Genomic DNA, 7,886 nt, shown 5'->3' with positions numbered 1-7,886 from the left:
TCTCAGAACAGTGGAAATCCCTTATTGCAGAATGGACAAACAACCCTCAGGACGCAGTTTTCTCAGAAAATAGCTTTAACTACAACAAGCATGCACTGAAGAGGAATGTAGCTATTGAATGTAAATCAGTGTCATTTGTGGATTGTCACAGCACTTGTTGGAGTTCATCTATTCAAAGAATCTGTCTTGGCATGTTCTGATAAACACAGAGATGAAGAAAAGGGAGGCTTGCAGATTTCCCAAAAGCCTCATCAGTAGCTCAGCTGGGGGGGAGGCTGTATTAGATAACATAACAACTGTTGGTAGCAGCCAAAATAAGCAGGAAAAACTGAGTGACACAAATGAGCAAGCCAGGCAAGCTTTTTGTTTACATTTTCTGACCGGTGCTTAACTATTAGAAATAATGCAGTACGACTGTACAGTGTACTTAGGGAACATGTGTAGCGATATACGTATATCTTGTAAATGAATATTTCATCAGTCAAAACCTGTCGAATCTACATACCTCTGTGGTCTCTTCAGATGTTTACTCAGTACCTATTTATGATAATTATTCCCAAAATGATGAAATATTGGTGCCAATATGTGTTGTTCCCTTCAACTAAACATGTTTCTGTAGTTTGTTTTTCTAATTTGGAGCAGCAGAGCTCCACCTCATTCAGTCTGTCTGAGGATTTAATCAGTGTTTCTGTGTAGGCCTATGTGAGACGTTCTGATTATTCTCTGAACAGCTCCTCAGTCGCTTATGTGAACAGAGAATCTAGCCTCAGTCTGAGGAACACATTGTCTTTCTTCCCGATCGTTTGATAACTGATTTTCTGTGACAGCATTCACCCTCTGATCTGTGAGTCAGGCTTTTGAAAGAAGTTGTCATGCATGTCATCCTCCACTGCAAATGTCATTCGAGGTGGAATATGATTTGGTTGCACATTTTGGCTTAATAATCCTGAATGAACTTCATGTTAACATTTCTAACGTGAAAACGCTCAATAGACTCCTTCACAGCTTGCAAACAGTGTGACATATTTTGGGGGGCGGGGCTTAGCTGGAGGCAAAACATCTCAAACGCGCTAGCTTGTGTAACCCCAGTCCCATGTAGCTAGTAAATATTGACTGACAAAAAATTAGGGTGTTATAGTACAGTGGGATGGGGCCTGAGTTTGTCTGAAGATGGCGCTATAAGTGACTACGTATGGTGTCTGACCTTTGTAAATCACCCTGCAATTGTTATTGAATGTAATTGGATTTATGCTCTGTTGCTATTTGTAAACTTGCTGTCCCTGTAAATGAGGGAAACCTCAGTCACCAATTAGTTAAAATAAAGGTTTGAATAAAATTAAAAATTAAAAAATAAATACCTGTGATCAGGGTTTGAAATGACCTTTTTGACCTACTAGCCAAGTGGCCAGATGAAAAAAGTTACTCGCCAGCCAGAGCCAAAACTAGCCAAAACCAACAAGTTGCAGTTACCGTGCACCACTGGCATGCATGCGCGCTTGTCTATGTGTGTGTGTAATCACATGTAAGAACCAGTTCTCATGATGAAGAGGACTGAATGATGCCTTAAGACGGATGCTTATTCTACCTGCTGGAGATTTAATCAATGGGCACATGAATAAATATTCATATTAAACATTGAAAGTGTATACATGTCAAGCAAATGAAGCCCAGCAGTGAGAGGAACAAAGACTGTGTATTTTCTGAAATTAGTTGTTTCTCTGTATCCCATGCCACCCACCAATAACTCATCTACACTTCAACAGGCTTAGCCACTGAAGCAGAGGAATAGCATGTTCTCATACATAGACATAAGGTTTTTATCATTTGCTCAATCGAACTCTCTACCCCTGCCTAATGGGAATAACAAGAAACAACATAGTCAGAGATGTTACCTGTCCTTGCATATTACTGATGGGGATTAAAAGAGGTCTGAGTGTGCAGTCTGGGGAGGTGGGTGTCCGGAGCAGCGAGTGAGAGACAGAGATTGCAGTTTTCCTTTTTGTCTCAATAATGGAAAAAGGGATTTTGCCTGTGCTGAATGCAAACAAGAACAGTATGTGTATGTTGTCTTTGTGTGCGTGCGTGTGTGCTCTGATAGGGAGACACAAAAAGGAAAAAAAAAAAAAAGCACAGTTGGAGACAGGAATCAGCGAGGTGCCAAGACGAGCACAACACAAGAGTGCACGCACCTACACACCTCAGGCTGTTTGGCTTGCTGAGTCAGGCGAGAGAACAGCTTGTCCAGTGTGTGTCTGTGTGTTTCTCTCTGTGTGTATGTTTGTTAGCCAGATCTAGGCGTCCTCTCCTCCTAACCTTTTCCACTACAGGTTCTACTTTTGGTCCAGGCCGTGCTAAGCGCCTGGGATAATGTTCTGCTCTTTTAATTATGCTTTGCTTGTGATGACCTTAGCATGAAGGTCTTGTGATACTGCCACTGGGCTTATGAAAATCAGAACTTGTCTCATTTGTCCATGTCTCTCCGTGCTTTCTGCTGCATCCTCTCAGAACAGAGTGTTATGATCAAGGCGACAGCCATTTACATTGTATTTCTCACTAGATTGCAGCTCTGATAACAGTGGATTCATTCTAACGTTCTCCTTTTTACAGTATATAACCTTTGGAATAACAAGATCACAATAACAATGTGCCACCCATGTAAATGGATAAACAGATTTTCAGCAATGAGCACACAAATATTATGTTTAATTTTCAGTTTACCGTTGTTACGTAATGGCACAATAAGGGGTATGTTTATTTGATTTTTAAATTTACCATGGCTACAGTGGAAAGAGTTTAATGTGAGAATAGCAACTGTTCTTGCATAAAGTTTAAATAGAGCCAGTCATACAAACACACAGCCTAGGTAGTTTGTGAAATACTCTAGAAATAATCTACTGATTTGTGTTTTACATTAAATTTTCAGGTTTTTTTTTCTTGATTGTCAGCATGACTTTGTGACAATTAAACACCTTTAAATCTAATGACCTCTTAAACAGAAAAATATGCACATGACAACAGCTGCATTGGGAATTGAGCTTTGTTAAACTACTGCATGTGTAAGAACAGAGAGTAGGAGAGAGGATTAATTCAATACGCTTATAATGAAGTCCAGTCATATTCTAGCTTTTGACCTAGATGGTTCATGTTAAATGACATGAGTAAATCTAGCTGTTAACTGGGCTATCAAGCTTTTGTAACAGGGAAGTGAAGCATAACATGCCTGACTTTAAACATGCAAATGCATACTAAGCCTCTTTCACTTTAGTGAACTTTTCTGACAGAAATACACCATCGGAGGTTTATATGATGGCAGGTGTGTCCTTGTCAGCTGTTGTACTGAGGGGATACATGGATAAAAGACCTCCCTCCCAGCTGCTGTTGCTGCCGTAGAGGCTGAAACTCTGTGTCCAGGGCTGCGTCCGCTTCCTGCGTATGTTCCAGCCACTGCATTATTCCTAGTCCTTATTAATGTTAATATCAGCACCCAAATGTTGTGTTCTTGTTCACATAAATAGCTTGGACTGATCATTGTTTCATGATGTAAGTGGGACAAAATGAGAACCTGCAATGGAAAATGAAAAAAAAGTACAGGTGTCATGAGTAGGAATGGGGATGGTTGCAACGTTTTTTCACATTTCTGTCTATATCTTGGAGCTATTTCAATTCAGTGCATTAACAATTTAATACAATGTAGTTACAAGTTTCTGCTATTAAATGATGTAAATGTGATATCTGCAACACAAACCAAAACATATGCAAACAATGAAATGTCACAATTTACCCTATAGTCTGGATTAGTTGTAGAAACACCAAGCTTTCGTACTGTATATACTATATCTCTGGAGAATGACTTGATATTCAAAGGATTATAAAATTTTGAAACATCATGCACTGCCATATCCTTCTCTTCTTTGCCTTTGTGTGTGTTTTTTTTTTTTTTACTCACGGATCCCAATTCCCACCGTTAATGTCATTATACCATGGCATTAAAACATGTCGAGAAGGATACATTTAGTTAAATGTTCTGGTGGCATTAATTAAAGCCTGTGAAGATTTTAAATGCTCACATGATCAGCAGATGTGCTAAAAACACAGTTTGTGGTTGGTGAGTGATAACGAGTGTCATTACGGTGATTAGCTCAAGATCTCATTGCATGTATAGTGTGTAATCATAGCTCATTACAAACCCAGGCTGCTAATTGTTATGGTACATCTTGTGCGCACATAAAAGAACACATTTTAACTTTGTCACATGCATCCCATACATCAGGATGGATTGCTGTTATAAGAATGTGTGTTGTAAGTGTTTGTCTTGATGTTTGTTCCGCTGTGCAGAGAAATATTATAACATGAATTCTAAAGGAAGACACACAAATAAACAACAGGTTAAGGATATCAATAAAATGTAGTAAATTATGCAACATTAACGGGCTAATGACCTTTTGTGAAGCAGAAAAATACTGTTCACATTGTTATTGTGTGTCTTCTTGTTCTGACAGGATATTGTTTGTAGGGGGAATGGTATTTAATAAAGTATTGACCATTAAAACAGATGGCCGTTATTCTACTCTGCTCATTTCATTGCACTGTTTATGTTCTTTTGTTCACTGCATTACCCCCACCTTTCTCTCCCAACCTGCCCTGGACAAACAGAATTTGGACAAGCAGTGGTCAAGAGGACTCACAATAACAGTGCTTGCACTTGCGGTACAAGGAATGCAGTGAACAAACATAAACAGTGCAATGAGATGACAGTGAAGTTGAGGATGACTATGTCCTGTAAAGGTTCATAAAAGACTATCAAAATATTTCAAGGTACCTGTTGTTGTATAGATTGTACTTGTTAATGTTATTATTAGGGCCACTTTTATTTTTGCCAAGTGCCTGAGAAATAATTAGTCAGTCCCTCCATGACTTCATCCTCATAACTCTATTGCTGTTTGATATCTTTTTTGAATTTTGTGCTATTTCAATGACAGTATTTTTAATTAAGGAAATAATAACACAGCCTAGTTTGACACTGTTATGCTTAATATGAAGTACTGTAATTGTTTTTCTTTTAGCTGTTGGTACATGAACACAAAGAAGACTTGTTCAGATTTTGGTTCTGGAAATTAGCGCATATTTCATTAGATATTGCCTCATTTACATATTAAACATAACATCTGACGAAACTATTCACCTGTAGTGTCCCCCCTTTATTGGCAATCAGCATGCTAAAAGTGAATAGGAGTGAGTGCAAGAGTTAAACACCAGCTCCAGGTGTTTTTAGAAAAAAAAGAAGAGTTCAGGGCCATTAATTTCCAGTCTGTCCATTGTGAGCACTGTGGACAGACAGTCCCTGGAAATAGTTTCCACTCAAATGCACTGCAACAAACTGTTATTACTGCAAGAGCTGCAGAGCTAAGTCGCCAAGGACACATAGGCCTAAAGTAATATACAACGCAGTGTTTGCTGATCCATCATCCTTACAAAATACACACACACAGACACACACCAGAAAAGAGTATTGATATGTGTAGCAAATGCTAAATATAAGAATGTTTTCATCATTTTCTTGGTGGGAGTGCTATTTATTTTTGATCAATGTGACATTAGGGGCTGCTCCTGAATAGTTATGTAATTTTCTTTTCATTAATAAGCAGAGAAACAAAAAGTAATTCTTCAGCATCTCTTTGATCTTCAAAGACTCCCTGTAAATCCATGAGAAATGAAAGTAGATGAAGGTGTGACACAGCTAGTTTTGATTAACCATTACAAAATAGCCATGATAATCACATGTAAGTGCATCATCAAACATGCTCTCTCTCTCTGTCTCTCAACCTCTCTTTATCGCTGCATCCTTTCATCTAATCCACAAATATGTTTTTTTCCCGCTGTCACCAAGCAACACAAAGCAGCTGTTGCCACTGTGACTCAAAAAAACTGATTGTGACTTTCTGCCACCTCTTCGCTTGTTAGATTACATAACATCTGACACCTTATTTAAATGGAGTAACAAGTGTCATTAAGTCATTAAATTTCTGACTGTGGGTGGTTCATTCTTTGCTGTATACATTAATTGACCTGTCCATATGTGGTACGTACTCAGTGCTCTTGACCATTAAATCGACCACGTGACCGTACATACATGTTGCATGTAAAAATGTCAACAGGGCTGTCACACTTAACACAATGAGGGAGGACATGCTTTATTCAAATTCACCATCTGCCTTACATCACCTGGCTATCTGTATCCAGACAGTGTTCCTGTGGCAAAAGGTGCACATCGCGTAACTTAATATGAAAGTTTTTCTTGAAAAATATATGTTCCATGTAGGCACATCCAAGAAAAAAGTGAGAACTTCTTTCTAATATAAAGTTTCACATAATATTATAATAATGTAACCTTCTGACTCTCTCATAACTTTCACAACTAAGAATTAAGTCTAAATTGTGAAAGTTGCAAGAATAATTCTACTGTGCACGCAATATAAGACCACCTCTGGGACCCCAAGGGATTACAGTGCTCCTGAGGTATTAGCATTAGCATTAGTAGCTCTTTTACCAGTCTTGCCCATTGGTCTCACCTTGGCTTAGCCTGGCTCCACCTCCCTACATACTTCTGCTCAATTTACTTCTGCTTTTGCAGCTTTTCCTCTGCATCGATATCTACAGCCCAATCAGCTAACAGGGAGAGTAGCTGAGAACAATGACGTTGATGTTAAGTGCTAAGTTGGAAGTTGTAGTTCAGTAATGGCGGTGAAGTTGGATGTTCTTCTCATTGCAATAGGGGATAGCTTCATTGCATTTGGGCCAGTTTCAGCACATGGGTTAGGGTTATTGGAGAGCAGTGGCCAGTCTCTTTGGACAAATGATATGAAGTGCAAGAGACTGGTGAGGACCAGGCTACTGTAGTTTTGACTTGAAAAGTGCAACTCCTTCTTCACGCTACAGTGACTTTGTATCATAAAGTTACAAGACTTTACTTCAGAGGAAGAAAAGTTGTGATAACATTAACAGGTTGGCTGCTTTTCAACACTTGAGACAGCCGTAAGGGTTAAGGGTTTGAGTTTGACACCGAACTCACCGTGCTTCTTCTGGATTAAGAATAAGTAACTGAAAGCAAACAGCGGTTATTGCTTAGGTGGGTTATTTAGCAAAAGCAAATCTTTGGAAGGGACCGTTATTGCGTCCACTCTTCTTTTTTAGGATCACAAAATTGTCTGTGTAATTTTTTTCTTTTTTCATGTTACTGCATTTCTTGAAGTTGGTTTTATTATATTCATCAATCCGGGGAAGTTTGGAATTGAAAATTGTTGAGATACTCAGGTTTAATGGATCCCTGGAACAATCATGGCTAAGAATTTCATTCATATTTTTCAAAGCAAAGTAATTAAATCCTCTCTTTGGCAGGAACAATGAGGTATTCCAAGGTAATACACACTGTGGCGAGATACATGCGGTACACTTTGTGCTCGGTAAGGCTTAGGTAGCCAGGTTCCCCGAGGTCAGAGAAAACACTTGATGCACAGTGTTGCTCATCAGGGTTGTTGATCACTATCATTCTCCATAAACATGGTTGGTCAAATTAAGAAATGAAGGATAGTCTGAACACGAAAGCGGCTATGACGCAGAGCGAACTCAGGTGGCTCATGGGTTAGGATCAGAGCTGAGGTAATGGAGTGCACTCAGGTTCAATATTTGCATGTGTGTATGAGTTCATACAGGCCCATAGGTGCATATGTACATCTGTACATGTCATGGCTGTATGTTTGCACCTGTTTACCCCTCAGTCCAGTCTCATATTACCAACATCAATTCCTCCAAAAGGTTCATCCATGGAGTTATGTTGGACTCTGAGCCACTAATGCACTCAGAGCAGCAAAGAACCAATTATATATAAT

Source organism: Trachurus trachurus (assembly GCF_905171665.1).
Source record: "Trachurus trachurus genome assembly, chromosome: 8".
In the NCBI taxonomy this organism is placed as follows: Eukaryota; Metazoa; Chordata; class Actinopteri; order Carangiformes; family Carangidae; genus Trachurus; species Trachurus trachurus.
The sequence above is the reverse complement of the archived record's forward strand: the minus strand, read 5'-3'. Positions refer to the sequence as shown.